This window comes from Pteropus medius, unplaced genomic scaffold (genome assembly GCF_902729225.1).
Source record: "Pteropus medius unplaced genomic scaffold, Ma_sr-lr_union100, whole genome shotgun sequence".
NCBI lineage: Eukaryota > Metazoa > Chordata > Mammalia > Chiroptera > Pteropodidae > Pteropus > Pteropus medius.
In genome coordinates this window covers 5,308,146-5,330,269 of record NW_024344253.1, presented here as the reverse complement: position 1 = coordinate 5,330,269, position 22,124 = coordinate 5,308,146, and the positions used below count along the sequence as shown (strand labels likewise).

At 34.8% G+C, this 22,124-nt stretch overlaps 1 pseudogene; it reads right to left on the bottom strand.

The window, feature by feature from the left end:
- Positions 1-8,315: 8,315 nt before the first annotated feature.
- On the bottom strand, positions 8,316-8,434 carry LOC120607986 (uncharacterized; annotated as a pseudogene).
- Between the last annotated feature and the right edge of the window lie 13,690 nt (positions 8,435-22,124).

Genomic DNA, 22,124 nt, shown 5'->3' with positions numbered 1-22,124 from the left:
ATAGTTACAGTAGCTTTTATTTATAAATAATCATTCTCTAAACAACTCAAGGCCCTTCGCAGGCCTTTCTCATTAATCCCTACATCTTTAATGAAAATTTACGAGACAGTTACCACTGTCTTTTCTCCCAGGGACTAAAATTAAGGCAAAATCAGATTAGCTGCATTGCCCCAGGTCAACCTTTTAGAAGCAAAGCTGAGAACAGAATTGAGCTTACTGACTTTTTCCAAGGAGACAGTTTCAAAACCTTGTTTTACTGTTTAAAAAGTGTGCTTTTTTTTGGTCATTACTGGAGGCACAAAGGTAAAAATAAAAAATTGCCTATGTCAAAAATCTTGCCACCTTTAGAAAGGTTAGCCTTCTCATGGTTCATAAGGTACCCTTTTTTTTCTTTTTCCTTTTCTATTTAAAAAAAGTACCCTTTTTTTTCTTTTTTCTTTTCTTTCTGTCTTTCTATTTAATCTAGAACCTATAATAAAGTTTTCAGAAACCATGGAACCTGATTCTTCTTTTTATTGCTAACATATTAATGTCAATATTTTCTATAGAGTGGCATAGAGTATATATGGCATCATTAATAAAAAAAACTTTTGCTAATCCAGTCTGTAACGTGGCCATTAGTTTAATTTAACAAAGGTTATTGAGATCTACTTAGTAGGAGTGAGATGTGCATCAAGAGTGATAATATTTACAAAACATTTTCCTCCTTGTTCCACTTAAAGAAAACTACTAGTATAGTCAGGACAATAACTTTCCTTATACGGCACATTATTAATGCCATATCCATGTCACATACACAGTACTGTGCTACTTCAGCAGAGTGAAAATCATTCACCAGTTGGGTTTAGCAAAGGTTTCACGAAATGCTAATTAAACTTGGATTTTGATAGGCAGATACGAGAAACAGTAGGGACTATAAGAGAAAAAGCATGGTGTCTGGTCACCCCCTCCCCTCGCCCCTAAATGTATGCTAGATCCTAACAATGTGGGCTGTAAGCAGGGTGTCTAGGTGATGACTGACATTACTGGAGGTCTTTCTTCTCTAACTGGCCTGTTAGTGAGCTCTGCTGACTTCTGGAGTGCATGCACTCTGAGCTGCTGTTTGTTGGCTGGAGTGCTCATTGAGTCGTGTTGTTGCTTGATGGCAAGCTGCCTGTGGCCTTTGCTCCCTTGTGCTGCCTCGTTTCGTGATGCATCTCCCGAATCCTGCCAAACCTCTGTTGCAGATTTAACAGATAAAAGCAGGAAATTTTGATAATTGGTATTTAAGAGTACGAGAATGTCATTGGGGTCCTTCTTAAAGTGGCCCTGGGTTGCTTATCTCTACTTGTGTCTATCTGTATGTCTCACATTAAACTGTGTGTCTCAATTCCAGCATAAGGAATGACTGGCATTAGACTTAGGGGGATGGCTCTTATGCTGTGACCATTGGTCGCACGTCTCATCCAAACATTGGGCCCCATTCTGTGGAGTGCTCAGGAGAAAGAATGAGACACTGCAGTGTAGGGGCTGATCAGGTGGTCACTTCTGTGGAGGAGGTGGAGTTACCATGCAGGGGGGCGGGGGGCGGGGTGGGTAGCCACACCCCTAAAAGCGGAGGACGCACTACGACTCTGCAAAATGTGTTTGCTGCCGCCGCTGCCACCTTTCCCTTTGCTGCCAAAACACAACACATGGTGTATAAAATTTTTGGAATTTTTCCAGACATACCTATATCCAAAGAATAATTAGAACACAGGTGTGCACATAAAAGTGGAGTGGGCGATAAGAGTAATAATAACAAAAGTAACAGAAGTAGTGCGGGGGCTAAAAAATACTTTTCCTCCCGCCTTCTAAGTTCTTCTAGCTGGGCTAATAAGCAAATTAACAGAGACAGACAGGAGAAAAATCAAATTTTTAATATATGCGCATGGGGAATTCACATAAGCATGAAATTTCCAGACAGCGAGGCAACATTAGGCGCATGAGACATTTTGGACAAAAGAGAAAAGGGGTGGAGGATAGGATATTAGGTTTCAGAAGTGAGAAGGTGAATTACGGGCAGTCAAAGACAGGCAAATTCTTGCTGGGCAACTCAGAAACAATGGGTCATACGGGGTATCTAGCTGACAGATACCTGACAGCTAGATGTCTTCTTATTTACCATACTTCAAATTAGGTTAAGGCAGCATTCTGAGATTGCTTTCCTGAAGCAGGTTTCTCTGTCTGAATCTCTTGGGCAGAAAAGGAAGTGAGGGAAGGAGGTCCAAAGTTCTTTCTGAGTCTTTTGTTTCTTAATTAACACAGCTTAAAATCAACATCCCTAAAAGCAGCCTTGGGGTGGCAAAATATTTGTTCCCTTCAGTAGAAATTACTATCGGTGGTGAACAGTGTGCCAGACACAGAAAACTAGTGCAAGATGACCAGTGGTCCTTCAAGACTAGACTTAAAACTAAGATAGTCCTAGGAAATGTTGTTATTAATATTTTCTGAGCAGAGCTGAGTTTTCAAAACGATAATCGTCGTGTTGTAATACTATCACAGACTTCCTACTCAATCATTTTTAATTAGATTTTTAGAAAATAACAAGACATCAAATTTTAGAGTCACTGTTTTAGGCCACTTGGCATAGTAGTTATGCAGGCATGTCGATAATTTGTAATAATTATAATTGAGGCTCCGCTACTCACTATTGTGTGACTTTGGGAAAATTACGTTATCTCCCTGCTCTAAGGTTTTATAATCTTCAAGACAGGAATAGAATTGGATCTGCCTCATGGGACTGTGGTGAGATTTAATCGAGTTAATATATTTAAAGTATTTACAACAGTGTCATACACATAGTAAACACTGATATAAAGGTTGTCATTATTGAATATTTACTCATAATCATTCAATAAATACTTACTGCATGCTTATATTCCAGGTGATCGTGAGGGGCTGACTCTCCCCGTGTTGGGACTCAAGCCCCACGTCTGCCGAAAGAGGGTTTTTGACTGAGCGCAGGAAAGAATACAAGCACAAGCCAGCATTAGAGACAAGAGGACAGTTTGTTAGAGAAGAAATAATGCTCCCCAGACAGAGTCGTGGCCCTCTCTCAAAGCCTGTGAGTGAGACCCCGAGTGCTTGAGGAATTCGGTGTATACGTCTTCCTTTCCGGGTGTGCATCGGCAGCGTTAAGGGCATGGGGAAGCAGCTGTTAGTGTTCTCGCCTGGAATCTTCCTGTGTGTTCCCCTGGTCTGGTCGTGTGCTGATCAGACAGGTTCCCGTGTCCAGCAGCACGTGGTAGGCTCTGAATACAACCTGGTTTAATATTTGGTCAGTCTGTGTAGTTCTCATCCTCTTTCTTATGTTACGGGTACTGTTTTAAGTTCTAGCAATATGGTAGTGAATAAACTGATAAAGCAAACAGTCATGTCCTCATGTATTGTAACGAAATTGTATTTTGGGTGTTTGGGGGTTAGGGAAAACAGAAGAATTTTGAAATAAAGCCTTATCATAGACGTTGCTCAACATCTAGACCTCTTTCCTCTTTGGGAGGAGTGTCCAGTGAGGTGTGATTCTTGGTGGGAGGCAAGGCATCATCTCATACTAGGAAACCCAAAGTTTCTGTAATTCTCTTTCTGACTTCTGGCAGTTGAAGCACTGGACTGTGAATGAGCATCCCAGTCAGATGCTCTCAACAGAGACTGATAAAGCAGCAATAGCTGGAGGATTATTCACTTCCAGTATAGGGGAGCTGAGTCCAGTGATGTGAGCAGTCGTGGAGGTCAGTGTTGGCAGGGCCAGTGGCAGCATTCTGTGCCTGACAAGGACGAGACATCGGCTGCTTTATTTTGCTGGGTACAGTTCCCTTTCCTGGTCTTCAGACTTCCTTAATATCCTTCCATATAATCTTTGCAACAGTCAGAGTCAGATTCATTGTTTCTAACCAAGCGTGTTAACTTGCATCAGTCTTTGATGATAGTCAAATCACTGTCATTACAACACAGCTACAGAGTGAAGTTAAAAGGAGTCTTTAATTCATTCAACCAAAATATATAAGCTGTTTCTCTGAGCTAATCACCATCATTGAGCAAAAACAGATATCATCTCTGCCCTGTTTAATCAAATGTCATACATGTAAGATTGCAGCTATAATAAATCTTTTGAAAGAGAGATACATTATACATGATTACTTAAAGCAGGAGGATTTGACCTGATCAAGGATGTCAGTGAAGGCTTTCCTGAGGCAGGCTTTCCCTGAGTTGGAAAAAGAAATCAGTTTTTTACAACTGATCTGAAATCTAATGGTTGAATGATTAACCTAATTAATTAATTAATTAATTAAAAGAGGGTGGGGAGAAGATAGTATTCCATGATCCTGGCACTGCTTATTCAAATGCCCTAAAGGACGGGGTCATTTAAGAACTTTAAAAGAGGTCAAAGGTCAATATTGTTAGATTATAATGAGTTACAGAGTAAGCCTAGAGAAATAAGGGTGCAGAATAATCAGGAGCCATTAGGTCTGGTGCAGTATTTTTTTGGCCAAAGTAATTAACTTCATTTAATGGTAGGTTACAGTCTAATGTAAAAGCAGAAGGAAAGACAATAAAATGTTTTAAATTGTGTGTGTGGGGGGCGGGGGGCTTACAGTTTATTTAAAATTGTATTTAAAAAATCTAATTTTGTGTCCAATATAAATAATTAATTAGATAGGAAATAAAGCAGATTTGGACAGAAGATTTTAGATATAGGGAAACCCAACAGAAATTCTTTCAATGAAATAACTGTTCTATATGCATGCTGTTCACTTGAAATGTGGCTAGCATGACTGAGGCTCTGAATTTTTAATTTTAGTTCATTTAAATTTAAATGTAAATAGCCACGTGTGGCTAGAGGCTACCATATTGAGCAGTGAAGAAAAGCTAACTCAGTGATTCTAGCAAGAGATGATAGCTGCTCAGATTATACTTTGACAATGGAGATGGAAAGAAACAAAGATTTGAGATAAATTTATGAGATAAAGTTTTAGAGGATTTGATTATGGCTCAGACATGAAGATGAAGGAGAGGAAACAATCAGAATAACTTGTTAGTTTCTGGCTTACATGGCTGGACTCATATTAATGACATTCACTGAAAAGAAGAACTTGGAAAATACCACTTTTTGGGTGGGAATCATGATTTAAATAATAGGCTTTTTGAGTATCAGATATCTTGGAGATATCCAAGTAAGGTTACCAAGTAAGCAGTTGTATTCATTAATCTGTTGGTCAGGATAAAGCTCTGGGTTAAAGATCTAATTTTATGAATATAATTTTATTAATTGTATGAGACATGAGTGTGCATGAGACAACCTAGGAAAATAATTTTGAATGAAAAAAGAAAGGAGGATAAAATGTACTTTAGAAGTTCCAAGTATTAATGGTAAATACAGAAGAATAAATGGAGACCGGGAGAATGTCATGTCATCATTTTTCTCTTTGTGACGCAAATTTGTTTATAACATGAATGGCCTAAAAGATATCTGATAAGACCCAATAATCATTTAATCATGAAGAAAAAAATTATATTCTTTTTCATTTTAGATATTGGCAATTCTATAGAGAATATAATTTTTATGTCTCTGCATGGTTAGTGCTTTACGAGTAAATGTTATTGGAACTTGGATTAATAGGCAGACTTAGAAATTAAAAGATGACTCAATAGGCTTTGAGAACTCTGAAGAGATTTACCTATGTTAAATTACATGTTTGCATTTAAAGAGAGGTAAAACCAGAAATAACGGAAATATTACAGGTATGTAAATCCAGAGACATTTGTTTTAGCTTCTCCTTGTAGACATTTATTTATATTTCGACAGGTGAAAACCCAGCAGTCTTTTCCTTCTACTCCCAAGGAGAATTTGTCTATAATGGGGAGATATCTCCCTCTCTCAGGAAGGGAGAGGTGCAACCTATCTAAACTGCCACATTCATATTTTGAGGTTCCTCTCCTGTGAGGGAGACCCTTTTGTTTGCACAGAGCTGTCCATCTGGCTTTCATTAGATAGACCCAGAGGACGGGAAGATTAGGGCAAGGGGAAGCTATGCAATTATTGCTTTAGGAAATAATTTTCTTTGATCAAGAAATCTCACGTTTAGTTTTAGGAAAAAATGAATATGTATATTAAAACTTAACAATTTGCCTAATATTTATTTCTCTTTTGGTATTACTTCAACATAAGTAGGTGCTCTCAGTGTGGAATTAAGTAGAGATGAACTTGATCATTATAAAGACAACATGTAAAAACCTGTAAAACTTTTTTATCTTTATAATCTTATACTACTTTGAACCATTTGTTTATAACATGATCCATTCTTAATATTTAAAATTTATGTTTAATGGCACACATATTTAATGATGCTTCATTTATATTCCTTCATATTATTCTGATTTGTGTATTCATAGTAGTTCCAATTAAAATCATAAGTTAATCGAAGACAAGGATTATACCACATTATTTTCACATTTACTTGTGTATTGTTTTACCACAATGAATGTTTGTATAATCTAAATTGAGTTGGCCAGTTTAGATACGATTTGAAAACTTATACATATAGTCCTGAAGTTAGCTAAGAAAACCTCAGCTCACTCTTCCCTACTCAAGTTTCTCTTATTATTTACATGAATCTATCTAAACTATTCCTTTGGGAATGTTGAAACAGACATTTTATGTGTAGAGGAATAGGACTTGGATTTGTTGAATAAATTTACTATTTGAAAAAAGATCAACCCTAAAAATGACTCCAAATTATATTAGTCATATAGATTATTCCATGAATATTTAAACTTCTGAGAAGCAATTTTATTGTCTTTCCCAAAAGATAAGTAACTCGTTCTTATGAGGAAAGTTTCCTACAGACTAGAAGTGTGAAATATCCTATTTTTTTTTCTTCTGAGAATCTTATTTTGTTTTCCACAACACTTTAGTTGAAAAGATGTAGGTGAACTCATTGTAAGAAGTTGTTTCTTCTGGTTTATAATTTCCTCAGGTGGCATTTTATTTTCTGATGACTTTCCCCAGAATACTTAAACCTAGATATTGGCTGCTCCGTTTAAATTATTTGATACTATCCAGGAAATCTTATTCCTGTCCCAGATTTGCTAGGATTGTATCTCATGTATTATGTGGTTAAATGAAAGTAATCTCGGGAAAGCGCATTTTAAGTTCCTTAGGCCTCTGGTTAAATGTCAGGAATTGTGAAAAAGGAAGTGAGTTAATGTCCCCAATGTAAATACTAAGAATAGGGATTAGAGGCAGTGAATTCTTGCTCTTTGACTTCTGTTCTATCTTTTGCTTTATTTTAGAAGCCCTACCTCTGTGTTTCTTCCCTTGAAAGAGAAGATAATTCTCCAATTTCTTTCAGGCCTAATTGGGACTGAGGTTATTGGTAACATATTTACCAACTCAAATTAAATATATTAATTATTTACACAGTGAGAAAAATGGTTTGAACTTTGACACAATCTCAGCATTTCAATGTCTCTTCAGAAAAGAATAAACAGACATAAAAATCTAGCCATGCTCTTTCTGCAGAGATTTTCTATCTATAAGTTTATAACTATAGATATTTTATTAAATATTAACAATCAAAAACAATTTAAAGATTGTTTGAAGAGGAATGATTAATAAATTAAATAAATACCAGCATCTTCTACATGCCAGACAACAAGCTTACCGTCTAATGGGAAGAGAAAGACAACAAGCAAAGGAATGCATAATTTGACAGGGTTTAAAAAATATTATGAAGAAAAATAAAACAAAGAAGGATGAGGAGGAGATAGGTGTATGGACAAGACCTCATTAACAAGGCTCCATTTTAGAAGCAACTTAAATAGACTAAGGCAATAGAAAAATCTAGAGAACAGCAAGTGAAAAGGCCTCGATGACTGAATATATTGATTTGCTCAAGAAATATCAAGCGAGTGAGTAGCTGTGGCTACAATAGAACCAGGAGAGGGACCAGGAGGGGTCAGATCAGAGAAACAGTGAAGACATAGCCTAATTACACAGAACCTTTTTAATCATATTAAGCATCTAGGATTTACCCTGTGTGAGACTGGGCTCCACTGGAGGGGTTTTAAGCTAAGAAAGAATACTTTCCCACATTTTAAAAAGATTACTCTGCTTAATGCAGAACAAACTGCAAAGAAGGACTTCTTCATGGAAGACACAATAGTGGCTTGAACAAGATGGTGGCAGTGAAGTGATGAGAGATGTTTAGACTTAGGATTTATTTTAACTGAAGGAAGTTACACTGCTGACAAGTTAGATGTGGGGTTGATGTTTGCTCGTTTGTTTGTTTGTTTAACACCTACAGCACCTGGTCTTCCTAGGTGGTCTCCCATTCAAGTACTAACCAGACCCGACCCTGCTTAGCTTCCGAGATCAGACGAGATTGGGCACATACAGGGTGGCATGGCCGTAGACTTAGATGTGGGGTTTGAAAGGAAGAACGATGACTTTAAATTATATAGAGAAGAATATAGTAGGTAAAGATTTGGGGAAAATAAATCATTCAGTTTGGGGACATGTTAAATTTGAAGGGACTTAGACAACCCAAAGGATATTTAATGTAAGCAGTTAAATAGAAAAGTATAGACTTCAGATGAGAGGATATATATAATATATATATTTTATATATATATATATATTTTATATATATATATAGAGAGAGAGAGAGAGGTGACACAGAAGAATGAGGGAGATGAAGATTGTAGACATAGGATGGCAGAAGGAAGCTATAGAATGATGGAACAAATTCTTTGATACCAAAGATACATAACACTCAATTTTATATTTGTAACTCATAAACCCCTTTACCACACCAAACTTTCTGCTACATTCACAAAGAGCTTGTATGAGTATTTTGTTTTTCTTTGAATTGAAGGAATGGAGCTAGGTTGCAAATTTATATCGATTTCTGGACATAGAAAAAGTTGCAAATAGAAGAAACGGTGCAGTGAAGTCAGAATTCAGTGGGAAAGGACTGGTGCCAGATGTAATCCTGTGGGTAATAGCAGCACCACAGGAATTCTGAAAATAAAAGGGACATCATTGGACTGATCATGAATTTGGCATGGAACTTCAAAGCAACCCTATCTCCGTGCTTTAAAGACTCTGTGACCCAAGCTGTCACTTGGATAATATAAGATGCTAATAAAAACAGATGCCCCTTTCAAAGAGAAAAACAATATACCACTTTCGTTAATAGACATTGCTTGGTTAATTATTAACTTTCTCTAAAGAGTCAATTATTTTTAAAAATGTATGAATGGTGATATGAAATAAAAGAGGGGAAGAATCATTTAGGCATACCTTTAATAGGTCACCATTATTTATGATAGAATTAAGCCAGATAGCCTAGGGACATAGTTAGGGTCAAGATTTAAAAGAATAAATAGGAATAAAGTCATGTCTGTTAAGTTTAACACTCCTTATCTGTGGCATTTCAGTATTTTTATAGTTTGCAAATACACTCTAAAAAATTTCTAAACTTTGTCACATAGCTTCCAAATGAAGGCCTTATTAAGTGCTGGAGGTTTTGGCAGGATGAGGTTTGGGATGGTCTGGTTCTTAGAGGTTTGGAATCGAGTTCTTAAGAATGTGCTGTCTATTTAAATCACATTTTCCTTCCTGCTTCCAACTCCAGTGTTAAAGGGATGTGGATGATTGCTCACAGCAAAGTCTTCTGTTAGGTTCTTATTTCAACCTGTTACTACTTCACTTTCCTTTATCTAAAAGTTTATAATAATATTTCTGGTATCTGTAGATTTTAAAAGTGTTTACCTCGACCTCGTTGTTTACACAGGCACCATGATTCTTTTCTGACTGGCTTCGGTGGCTCCATTTCCCTATAACACAAAGGCTATGCAGTTCTACAAGCAAAGCAACTCAATAAATATCTGCTGAGCGATCGATAATTCGCATACAGAACATTACATTTTTAAATTAACTTTTTGAATAGTTTCAGAATTACAGGAAAACTGCACACAGTACAATTTTGGAACTGCACACAGTACTTGGAACTTAGTTTCTCCTATTATTAATGTCTCATATTAGTACAGTATATTTCTAGCAATTAATGACCTATATTGATATATTTTTATTAAAGTCCACACTTCACTCAAATTTCCTTACTTTCTTCATAATATCCTTTTTCTATTTTAGGGTCTCATTTAGGATACCACAATAATTTTGGTTGTAATGTTCCCTCAGACTCCACTTGGTTGTGACAGTCTCTCAGACTTTCCTTGCCGTTGATGACTTTGAGTTTTAAAGAGGACTGATCAGCTATGTTTCTGGAATACCTTTCATATGTGATTCATCTGATGTTATTCCTCATGATAAGACTGGGGTTAAGTGTTTTTGGCAGGAAGAACCCTGAGGTAAAGTGCCATTCTTATCTCATCATACCAAGGTTACATACTATCAACATGACTTAGTGCTGTGGGTTTTGATTTTTATCATCTGGCTGATACAGTGTAGTTCAAGTTTCTCCATTAAAGTTAGTCTTTTCCCCTTTTCCATACTTTATTCTTTGAAAGGAAGTCACTATGTGAAGCCTCCACTTAAGAAGTGGGGTGTCATAACTCTTCCTCTCTGGGAGCAGAATATCTACATGTTATTTGGAATTCACCTTCACAGAATATTTGTATATTCTTCTTGATTTTCTATCCAATAATTTATTTATATCAGTACAGAGTCATTGATATTTATTTTGTTTAGAGTTATATGATTCCACCTCTATTTATTTTATTGCTCAAATAGTTTGGCTATTGGGAACTCTTTGAGTTCATTCCTGTGTCCCCTTGACATACCCCAATCAATGCGTTGTTTTTTGTTTTTTAACACTTCCTTACTTTCTGTTACTAAAAGAAGCTATAGGCTCTTCTTGTATATTTACTGCTCCAGTTCTAGAATCACTCATTTCTCTAAGGATCCCTGGTTCCTCTTTTATTGGAGAATGGTATTAGAAATCAAGATCTGGGCTCAAGTTTGCTTGTTTTACTGGGGTATCATTGCTTGCAGGCCATTTTTAGCTGACAAAATTAGGATAAATGTGGGTATATATTAACCCATGTATAGACACATATCTATATGTATTTATATACGCAAACATCTGCATCTATATGAAGCTAAACATGGGTTATTAATATCTCCAGCTCCAAATCATCGCTACATAGATCTGAGACTTCTCCCCTTGCTTGTCGTAACCCTGTAAGCTAACTGTGAGAAGCTTGGCTCCCACCATCTGCCATTCCCTTATTAATTGATCAGTTTCTAGTATATAAGTATAGCGACTTCAGAATTATTACCTCTGAACCACTGGTAGACAATTTCTTTATCACCTAGGACTTATACAGTTTTTATTTTTTGCCATTAGTCTTACAGATCCCAAGAATTCCCAAGGTTAGGTCAGCATCATTTCCTCTCACCAGTGAAGCTGTTTCATATTTGTAACAAAAGTCAATTGTTTTCTTACATTCTACATTCCATCCTGGGATCTGCTGAGCTAACTGATTCTTAAAATTTTTCATGTTAAGGTTCTTTCTTAGTGCTGTACAGTTCTGTGAATTTTGGCAAATGCTTAACGTCATGGAACGACAATTATAGTATGATACAGAATAGCTTCACCAACCTAAAAAATAAATCCTCTGTACTTCAACTAATCAGCTCTCTGCCCAAGCTCTGATTCCTGGCAATCAATGGTCTTTTCATCATTATTATAGATTCGCTTTTTCCAGAATGCCATATAACTGGAAAAATATATTATGTAGTTCCTTTAGACTGTCTTCTTTCACTTAGCAATGCATGTTTAAGATTCATCCATGTCTTTTCATGACTTGATTGCTATTTTCTTTTTATTGCTGAATAATGTTCCATTGTATGGATGTACCATAATTTGTTTATCCATTCAGCTCTTGAAAGATGTCATGGTTGCTTCTAGTTTTTGGCAATTATAAATAAAGTTCCTATAAAAATTCAGGTTTTTGTGTAGATATAACTTTTCAAATAAACTGAGTAAATATCTAGGAGCGTGATTTTTGGATCCTATGGTAAGGCTATGCTTAGCTTTGTAGGAAACTACAAAACTGTGTGGCAAAGCGGTTGCACGTTTTGCCTTCCCACCACCATTGCATGAGAGTTCCTGTTGCTGCTCTTGTCAGTAATTCATATAGTCAATTTTAAAAAAATTAGACACACTAATAGTGTATAGTGGTATCTTATTGTTTTAATTTATATTGAACTTTTTATTGAGCCCACCCTTAGTCCCCTTTTTTCATTAGCCAGCATTTTATTTAATATTTTATGACTTTTTTCTTCATTCTAGCCAGTATAATCATTATTAAACTTTAATTCTTAAAGAGACCAATTTTTTTACTCTCTATTAATGATCAAAACACAATTATACATAGACAGTCACACCAGCAACATTTAAATATATTGAAATAGATGCAAATGAAGCAGTTGCACCAAGAACAGTGCACATTACAGAATTATTAAAAATGAAAATCCAGACAAAACTATTAGGTATTAATACGCTAAATGTTCTACTAAGTTTGACTAGCTCCGATAGGAAGTTATCCAAATTGTAAATTAAGTCAAAATTTTGATGTCGCTTTGTATCCCTTTTAGTTAATTTATGTTGTTGATGCAGTGTCCAGTGGGGAGAAAAATAGTGCAAATTGTGGTTGTCAGTTTTGACATTGTTTGGAAAGAAAATAAATGGGAAAAGAAAAACTGATGTATGTGCTATTTAGCCTTGCTTTCAAAACAGCTTTCAGGAAAGCTATCTTCAGCTGTCGCCAAAACATATCTGCATGGTATTCTTCAAATGAATAATTTTGCATGGAGCTCAGGTGACTTCACAGCTGTGAACCCTTTATAAAGGCACTCTATACATCTCTTTGCATAGCTGATAGAGTAATACCATGTGGGAGGTTATAAGTGATCTAATCTCCTTATTGTACAGATAAGAAAGTTGAAACTCTGAGAGATTTTGTTACTTTTAAAAATCACACAGAGTCAAACAAACATGGAGAAGCCCAGATGCTTGACTTCATTCTATGCAACTGCAAAGAAATTGGCAAAACATATGCAGAATACACAATTGAAGGTAGAGAGAGGGGCTGACTCTGTATGTGGGCCAGCAAGTTAAATGCTCAAGGAGATTTGTGGTCTAGACTCAAGTATCTCTGATTCCCATTTGTTCAAGTAATTTTTTTTTTTAAGTAATTATTTGAACAAGCAAAGTTATTCCTTAACATTGGGTTCTCACTTTAGTTCTGATTGAAATACTGATTATTCTGTATCTTGCTATACTTTTTCCATCTTGGACATATATTTAAGCACCTAGTTACCAATCACAGAGATCGACAAGGATATATCCTTGTGTTGGCTGCCATTCTATTCCTGTTTTACTTCACTAATCCTCATTCTTGTCCCTGGGATCATATTATAAATAAATTACATAGAAGCCTTTTGTCTAAGGCTCTGCTTTTCAGTCCTGCTACTCAACTGCAAAAGTTTGAACTTCTTTACCTTCTTTTTCATGATTATCTCCATATTCCCAATGATATTCTTATAATTATTTTCTTTGATGGTCCATTTAACAGAAATGAAATTTTAATTCACATACATAATCAACCCCAAATTGTCTTCCCCATCTTCTTAAAATATCAACTTCACTATTTTTAGTTAAATCAGAAATCACCATTTACAGCTCCATGTTGATGTAAATACTGTTCATTCCAAAACCATATTCTATATTTTCTTTCTTGAAAAAGCTGTTTTATCTCCTTAAATTATCTTTTTTCACTTGCATAATTTTGTACACTGCTAGCCATAATTCTTTCTATGTGTTCTATAACTGCACCTTAGTATCTTTCTAATATGTCATTTTTTCCCCTAGAAGATCATCATAGGTTTCTCTGGGCTCTGGCTGCCATTCGGATAGATGCTTATGTGGTATAAAGGCTCCTCTTTGCTTCTATTTGTGGGACATAACCGCCCGCCACACACCTCAGTTGCTGGAAGCATGGCTTCCAGTGAATTCTTAAGAAAGTATACGTGGGAAATGAGACTCTTAAGTTCTTCCACGTCTGAAATGTGTGTTAAAAAATGAGTTTATCATTATTTCCTATTTATTAATAGTTTGGCTGAGTATAGAATTCTAAGTTAAAATATTTCCATTTGGAGATATAAATAATTTGACTTTAATACTTTCTAAAGCATTAACATAAAATTATTTTTCAATATACAGTCTATATTCAAATTCTCCTAATATCCTCAAGGTGGAATTTTTCTTTACCTTTTTTCAGAGATAAAAGAAAAGAGATTCTTTCTTTTATCTCTGAAAAAAGAGACAAAAAAGAGATTCAAATCTTCAGAAAATAAAGATCCAAAGTTCTTTATTTTCTTTTAATCTAGGTCAGTTTTAAGGTTCTTTACCTTGTCAGAGCAATTTTGAAGGCTAAATGCCAGTTATTTTATAGATGCTCTTAGTTCGTATATGTGACTATTTCTCTATAATTAAATTGAGTTTGAACAGTTTCGGCAGATGTTGAATCTCTCTTAATGCATCACAACAGCAAGCACAAGATATCAGTTTATATTATTAGTGAACTTGAGTTTGATTATTTGAATAATATACAACTAATTCAAATAACCATATGTGCTACAAATAACAAATAATATATTTATCCACCATATGTATATATGTACATGTATGTGTACATATGTATATATTTCTCTAAATTTATATTTTATATTCCTTATAATATATATCTTATACGAGTGTTCTATTTTTGAATAGCACCCTACTCTTGTTAGATAACCGTTACACTTTCTTACATCTCTGAGTGCACAAACTTTTTTCTCTTGTTTTCTTCTCTATGGCCTTCCTCTATGGTCTCTATTTCTTCTGAAAAATAAATTTTTTTACTGTTTTATTCTGGTGTCCCTCCCCTCTCCCCTCTCCTTTCTCTCATCTTCTTTCTCTCGTCTCCTTTCTTTCCTTCCCCCTCTTTCCTTTCCACTTGACCTCCTTTCTCTGTGTCGCAGGATTTTCCCATCTATCTGGAATCTTGGTGTGTCCATTCATATTTAAGAGTGTGGTACTTAAAATAAAACTGGTTCGAAAGTATTTATGGATTTCCTTGTTGATTTATAGACTTCGTTTTACGATGGTTGAGAAAAAAGTCATTTCGTTCAAGTTTAGATATAGAAGTAAACCATTTATTTAAAGAAACTCCAAATACCAGTTTGTAGATTTCTTCTCTGTGGTGCTGTCCATCTTTTTGAGAGATGAGTACTCTATTCTCCTGCTTAGCTCCTGGTGTTCGGCATCAGAAGCAGAGGGGAGGATTTGGTGATCTGCTAGCAATTTTTTAAAAATCTTTTTCTCAAACCTCCCAAATCATCATATCCACTACGTGTATCCTCTTCGATTCTCCTGAGAATAAACCTCCTGTTCCTTGTCACCGATGCATACATGTGGCTGGTGTCATTTTTGAGAGCAGAGATATTCTGGTTTGATGGTTACAATTTTTCAAGTGACTCTCCTGTTTTGAGCTCTATACTTGACATATGCCTTCATCAACTCATTAAATACTATTCTCAAATAAATCGGTAACCACTTGTCAACCTACTTTGTAAAACATTTGTTGAAATCTGCAGTCAAGTAATGAACCTTAACCCTTTCTCATTGTACTTATAACTTTATAACATTTTTATTCCTTACACTAATTTTAGTTGGAGCCTGAATATGAGAAGAAATAAATATAAAAGTCAAGCTGCTATTTCAACCCAGAAGTTTTTGCTTTCCTTTCTTGAATACCTAACACAGTTTCTGTGCCCAATACATTAGTTGTATGTAATCATCACAAACCTGTTCCATAGGTACTATATGGTACTTGTTTTACAGATGTGGTAACTGAGATTCATTGAGATTAGTACACAGTACAAGGATTGCAAAGTAATAAGTTCCCCACTCACACCCACACCTGTTCTCTACTTTTTTCACTCTGCTCTCTGTGCCTCAAGAAGTTGACCCCTACAGAATGCATCTTCATTGCCAGTTTCCTTTAATTAGGTGTCATTAGTGGAAGCCACGGATAGATTAGAGTACAAGAGGAAAGAACGCTTTAGGTGTTTCTTTCCTACCTCTTCCTTCTCGAGACTCTGGAAGGGGGCATCATCTCTCCATGACTAAAGTTGTTGTCAGGTGACCTCTTTTTTAACTCCTCCTCTTTCTTCAGTTTCTCTTTTTCCTCTTCCTGCTCTTTCTCTGTTCCAGTTCCCAGGGAAATTAATGGCTTACTGCAGTGCCACTCTAGGATGCTTCAACAGTCCTTGCTGTGCTCCTTAACCCTGCCCATATTCTACAAGTAATCTCTTCCTTACCTTCTCTTTATTTGAAACATCTAAGCTGAATTTTGTTTTTAATTTAAGTTTAACTCTGAAAAAAGCAGAATTCGATACATGCTATGTTCTTTCTTACTCCAGAAGTCAAATACTTATACATTGAACTATACAACTTATACCCTGTGATATAGGTGCACGAAGCTCATTAGAGATTGTTATTCATAGGTAAAGGAATTTAGGATGTGTGTTTAGGTACAGAAAATTATATCACATTCAGTAAAAGAAAAAGAGGGTAGAATATAAACATTACTAAACATTCAAGGCTTAAGTGGCAAAATGATATCAAATAAAGCAACTATAAATATACAAAGCAAATATGAACTTTACCTAAAATGCTAAAAAAAAAAATTATGAACACGTGATTAGAAGATCTGAAATCATAGTATTGATAGATTGTACAACTTCTGTTTAGGGACTCTGCATAATGTGAAGACCCAGAAAAGACAAGGTCGAAATGATTTTTCTGCTGACTCAAAGTTTCTACCTTACATCCCCCTGCTCCATCTCCATTCATACCAATTGTGAAGGAATAAAATAGAATAGATGGTTTAACTGGAGAAACAGCTGTTCTAATTATATGCCCAGTTTGGGTCTCCTGCTCCCTGCTCTTCTCTCAAAATCTCATGAGGAGATTACATATATGACAAATCACCCTAAAACTAGTAATACTTAGAACAAAGTGATTTTTCTCCCCAATTCCCACCATCCTTAATGCATTTGATATTATCACGTTCTCCATCTGGGTAAAATAATAATGCGTTTTTAAAATTATAATACACTTTTAATTTTCAACCAGATTAGTTTCTGTGGAATATTTACTCTTTAATAAAAGTAAGAGATTTATCAGTGAGAAAGTCATATTATACAGGTGCAAAGTTCAGGCCCTCCCTTCTTTTAGTTGCAAAATGTCTCTGTGATGCATTTTCTATTTCATTGAAATTCTCTTATTTCTGCCCCAATTTGTTTTGTTTTCTTTGTTTTGCCTAGACTGTTCCAAAAATATAATGTTATTTGCCCAAAATGAAGCTCCTAGTCCTCCAATTTCATTCTCACGTTGAGGGAGTATTTACTACGTTAGCAAACATATCACATGGTTTTCAACTTCCAAGCCAGTTCTGATTTATTGAGAATGATTTGTAGTGTGCTGATTTAAGCAATCTGATATTGAGTGAGAAGGTATGCTAATAATGATTGCCAAAGTCTGTCAATAGTACCCCTGTGCAGAGTGACAGCATTCAAACTACATGCTTTCTATTCTCATCCAAGGATCTAGTCATGCTACAGTCTGCTTTATGGAGATAGAATAGCATGATTAAGAATACAGATTTGGAGCCAGTCTTCCTGTTAGAGATCACAACCTTGAGAGTTCCCTGAAAGACATTCTAAAATTATCTCTGTACCTTGAGGGCAATGAAAGACTGAAAGACCAAAGAAAGAGGGAGATAAATATAAATATAAATATAAATATACATATAAATATAAATATAAATATGGAAACTTATGTACGAGGCTTGTCTTGGGCAACTGCAAGAGGAGTAGATTGCTACACGCCCCCACCAGAATCTTTAAAGTTTATATAGCGACCTTCAGAGAATTCAATCACATATACAGCCCAGATGGTTTTGACAACACATTATTCTCTCAAACTGCATCCTTGAAACAGCTCCAGCTGTAAGAACACTGAGCAGAACCATACATTCCAAGGAAAGGGGAGGAAATGAGGAACCTCTGATTGATGTCAAGTAGTCACTTCCTTTCTATGATCTCCTTCAACATTTCCTGAGTTCAAAATCTGGCTCCATCACTTATTAGTTTTGTTAATTACTCAATCTCTCTGCCTCATGTTTCTCATCTCAAAAATGCTACTAATGCTAGTATCAATTGGAGAAGACTGTTATAAGGATTAAATTAGTATATATAAAGCACAACACAGTAAGTGCTACTTGTTTACTATTATTATTGTTCATATGGTTTGTCTCCAATTTTCTGTCTTTGTTAAAACTATGAGGAATTATTTTTCTCAATTTCTCTACACAGCAGACTCTTGTCCATTTCAATGTTAACTTCCCAGATCACACAGTTCTATTCTCTGGGTATCTGAAAGAGTTTATTTACATTTTTATCTAATGTAGCGATTACATTCTCTTTTGTATTTTTATAGTACTTCCTGTTCAGAGGCTTCTATTCTCACTGTTTCTTCAATTTGAATTATGTCACAACATTTCATGCTATGATCATGCCTTTTTTTAACAACAGAAACAAAACTGTTACTTATTACCTTCTTTGTGGCATGACATTGCTGCTCATTTTTTTGTGTGTCATTATGTCATGATCCTATCAATGTGAGGGCAAAAGCCAGGGATATGCTTCAAAGAGATATGTGCATCTCTTACAATTTTATGCAAGACTAGATGTGTATAATCGTGTATATTTTTGGTCAGAAAGAGTATGTATCATCTGAATCTCAAATGTGTATGCCTAGGTAAAGAAATGTTAATCTTTACACTTTTACACTGAGTGAAATAAAAATGCCATTATACTTGGCTTGTGTTCAATATCTCATCACTTCATCACCATATGTGTGTATACATTTTAATTAAATGTTTTAAGTGTACTGATTATAAAATTAATTAAAAGGAAAAGGGGGAGCCTCATTTCACTCATTCTTAATAAATGAAGAACAGAGATGAGACAGACATTTCAAAGCAAATAGAGAAAAAAAGAGTACATGCTAAAGGAATAACTGAATTGTGATAGAGTGTTCAGATACACTTAAGCTGCATCTATGACTTAAGAAAATTTGATTTAACTTATGCGTCAAAGAAACAAAGACCGAAGCAGCTGCAAGCAGAGATGAACAGATATTGTCAAATAGTCAGAACAGTATGGAATGCTGTAAGTGGAAGTTTCCAAGGAGAGACTTAAAGAAAAGGATTATAGTAAAACGAACATCAGATACTGAATTAAAATAAATAAATAAATAAATGGTATTGTGTTAGATATGTATCTATTTGCAAAATATAACAATCAAAATCAAAAAAGTTAGTGAACAGACTTTTAAGAAGAAAAAAAAATGAGTAAAAACGAGAAGGAGAATAAATGACGGAAATGCCATTCGGCTACGAATGGATGTGTTGAGAACACTGTTCCAAAGCACTATATCATTCAACGGTAACGATCTCAATCAGAATTCCAAGATTTTGCTTTTGCTAGACCTAGGCTTTCGTACACAGCAATTTTTCTAAGAGTTCACTTTTCTTCTTTCACAAGTCTGTCAAGTTCCTAATTATCTGTCTAGGTAGAAAGAGCAAGATGAGTCTCAGCTAGTTGTAGTTAATTGCTTTTTTACTAGGAAAGTAGAAAACCTATATCCCTGACATTTTGCCGTGGATCAGTTATAATTCATGCACCTTCATACACATTACCTCATGCCACCTTCAAAACAGTTCTGTGGGTCATACAGAGTTCTGTGGGTATCTATACCTTTCAGGGCTACATACTTTCCCTTGACATTAATTTTCACATAACTTTTCTCATGAAACAAGTCCAAACACTGCAAACTATTTAAGTATATGCCTGTACATTTTTATCCTCTCCAGTACCTATAGATGTACATGCATATAGTTAATTAAAAATAGCTTATGGGTAATATTCCAGAGTACTGTCACATATTTTCTATTTTAGTGTATACAAATGATAAAAAAATTTAATAAGAACAAATGTATGTTCTCTAAAACATTAATTTTTAAGTAAATTGTCTAGAACTTAATAATCTGAGGAAAAAGCCGTCAAATACTTTCACTTGAACAACTAATTTCAGGCAGTTGGGATAGAAAATTTTGTTCTGCTTTTATAAATGAATAATTTAGTGTTAGAAGCGTTTAAATGACTTTACTTAGATGGTTCAGCCAAGATTTCAGAGTAAGGGTAGAATCTATGATTACCTTTTCCTGAATATTTTATGTTTTCTTAGTATTCTTTCTATTCAGCAGGTGTTTAGGATAGAGTAGAAATATTGATGCATAGACGTTGTTTTAGTAAATGATGTCATTGTCATTTTTCCTTCATTGATATTATTTTTCTATTATTAGACAGGAGAAAGTCTATAACATTTGGAGAAAAATGTGTAATAAACTTTTATTTTAGAGCTTGATCATGTGATGGGGTTATAAAACCAGTTTTTATCTATGATCATAAGTTTTAGGCTTAATTACACACTAGAAATTCATTTAGGCTTCAAAAAATTACCTATTGATTTATATTTATTGTCCAATAATATCTTTCACATAAAATACAACTGGACATATATGTTAATTGATAAAAATCATTTTTGTAACATTTATCTTACATCATAAATTTAAACAAAAGTAGAAGTGAGAGATAGAGATTTAAAGAAAATCATGGAGAATATACCTAAAAAAGAGCAGGAGGTCTTATGTCAAACACCCTTGTCCTATTTTTGCTGTAATCTCTTTTGTAATATCCTTCTCTCTAGCTATTTTCTGATTTTTTCCCTTCACTTCCTTCAGTTCCCGTTTATGAAATGTTTCTTTAATTTTTACAAATTAATGTTTCTAGGCCTCCCAGAGAATGTTCTAGAAGTATACAGAGAGCTCTCTGTGATAAACACTGACCATCTTCCGGAAGCATAGATTTTATTGCTATAGGGTAGGAAAAGAAGAATACTACTTTATAATGGAACAAACATATATTACATGATAAAAATTAAAAATTTACTTCTGTTTTTTGATAAAACGAAAAACCTTCAAAGGATTTTTGTGACTTCCATGTTCCCAGAATCTCCAGACTTATTCATTCTCACTTTTCTGCCCTCAGGCACTTGAAGAGAGAGTTTTGAGAATCTTGCCAGAGGGGCTAAAATGGTTGTTAGAATTGGGTCTTCCAGAGTCTCAAAAATCTTTTGCTGCAAATAAAAATCTCTGAAATCTCTGAGGAAATTCACCTTTCAGGACAGTCGTTTACATGAGAAAGAGCAGAGTTCAATATAATTTCAAATACAATCTTGCTCTGAAATGTATTACAAAGACTGTCTAGGGCTATTTCTAAGGCAGACTGAGGAATTCCCCCATTTAGATTAGTCAATTAAATCAGTCATAGTCTCATGAATAATAACCATTATGTTTTGTAAAAATTTTTCAAAATACATATTAATTTTTTTCGAGTCCTCGCACAAAGTAAATGGTCTATATTAGCAATTGTAGGCCATTATATGCCCAACTTTTCATTTGATTCAAATGCTATTCTTTACTTTCTGTAAATTGCCATAAAATAATGTACCTAATACGTTAGTTATAGGCTGTGTTATTAGGATGAGAATTTTCAGGTACAATAGCCAATAACACAATGAAAACCATCACAAAATAAATTAAACTGCTTTATTTTGTATTTCAAATCTTATTTCTTTGCACTCACTGCCTCTTAGTTTTTGTTTCCATTTAAATACATGTAGCACAAAGAAATAATAGGACAATTAGGATATTAACACAAAGCTTTAATGCGAACAACTGAAAATTTTGAGTAGATAGGTATAAGAAATAGAAAATTAAATTAAAGTGTGAGCTTTGGTAAAACCAGGATTATTATCATAGCTAGATTGAGAATGTAGAGTACAGCTGATTGGCCAACGAAAAACAGTATTTCTACATAAAGAGTTATAAACAGGTCATGAATG